A 1,583-nucleotide genomic window follows, 5' to 3' on the forward strand; every position below is an offset into this window, starting at 1 on the left:
AAAGAGAGAAAAGGATGGATGAAGACAGGAGAACACAACAACTCTCCACCTGTTGAAATAAACAGCCCCGTTGTAAAAGCAGAACAAACAGTTTGCCCCAACACTAACAAGCACTGATGCTCTCTAGGAGAGTCTAATCTACCAGCCCTCAAAATAGAGAGATGCTGGTAGGAAGGATTCTTCCTCTACAGAAGAAATAAGGGTGTAGCTACTACCCGCACATAGGTACGTACATTCTACTCACCCTGCTGCCAAGTACCGCTGCTGAAACCTAGCAGGCCAACTGTCTGCTCTGGCCGAGCTAAGTCAGCACATCTAACACACCTCTTTCTGCCCTGGCTCTCAGCTGCTTCCAGCACGGCTCACCTGCACCAACCTCTCCAGAACACCACCCAAGCAGCCTCGTGACTCACTCAGCAGCTTGTGCAGAGACCCGTGTGCGCTCAGGGCGGCAGGGCCAGCCTTCCCTCCAGGAGGCTGGGTGGTCATGCCGGGTGCCACGTCCTGCTGGCACAAGCACAGAAGGGACAAGAAGCAGCAAGGGGGAGTGCTGAGGCACCAGCTGCCAGCCCGTGTTCGCTATCCCCTTGACTGGCAGGCATGTAGGATATTAAGTGTATCCAGTTGAGGTTCTCCTAGCTGCAAGCCTAAAATCCCAGTTTAGCTAACTGTGAGACCAGGAAACATGCACGGGGTCACAAAACACACGTGTGCCAGCAGCCTGTTCAATACAGTTCACATCGCTTAGCCCTGCACAGAGAGAAGATGAGCTCTGCCAGGACCAGGTACCTACTTAATAAAAACCAAAACTGCTTGCCAAAGGCTGAAGTAATCCTCCCCCTCCTCCCTCCCTCATGAGGAAGTCTCTGAAATGGAGAGAGCCCACAAAAGCACAATGCAAAACCACAACACTCAACGCTCCCATTATACACAGATTTGCAAACAATGTTTGGGTACAAAAAACCCCCAGGTAGGTCAGCACCATGCTCTGTCACCCATCCAAGGAAAATGAATCCCACAGATATTTAAAGAGGAAGCACACTTCCACTAGCCTCCCCGCCTCCCCATGGGGAAGCAGAATATCCAGTTTTTAATTGGCAGCTTAGTCAGAGGCTGCTCTGTCTTCAGCTGCTCTCACCTTGCTCAAACAGACACACCATGTTCAACCATCTTCCTAAAAAGGGCTTCGGGGATGCTCTCACGCAGCACTCAAGCCAATGTTTACGACTTACGCCAATTATTTGGGGGTGGGGATGGAGTACAAACATACAGTGTCAGCACTCCACTGAAAAACCAGGAATCCCAGCAGCACAACCACACTGGTCTACGTCAGGAGGAAGGAAAAAAAAAACCCAACAAACTGACCAGACTTGTTTGCTTGTTCTAGTTTAGTGGACAAGAAGGATTAAATACATTTTAAAGAAACCCTCAAGTATTTTGAGCCTTTATTACCAAAAAATGAGGTTGCAGATTCTACTCTTTTTCTGTATTAGTTTGAGTTGAGAGAAGCTTGGCTTCAGAACGATGGTAAACAGAAGCAGATCCCACACCTCAGGTCCGCCAACCGGGTGTCGGTTCTGGAA

This window comes from Buceros rhinoceros, unplaced genomic scaffold (assembly GCF_000710305.1).
Source record: "Buceros rhinoceros silvestris isolate BGI_N320 unplaced genomic scaffold, ASM71030v1 scaffold42975, whole genome shotgun sequence".
NCBI classification, from domain to species: domain Eukaryota; kingdom Metazoa; phylum Chordata; class Aves; order Bucerotiformes; family Bucerotidae; genus Buceros; species Buceros rhinoceros.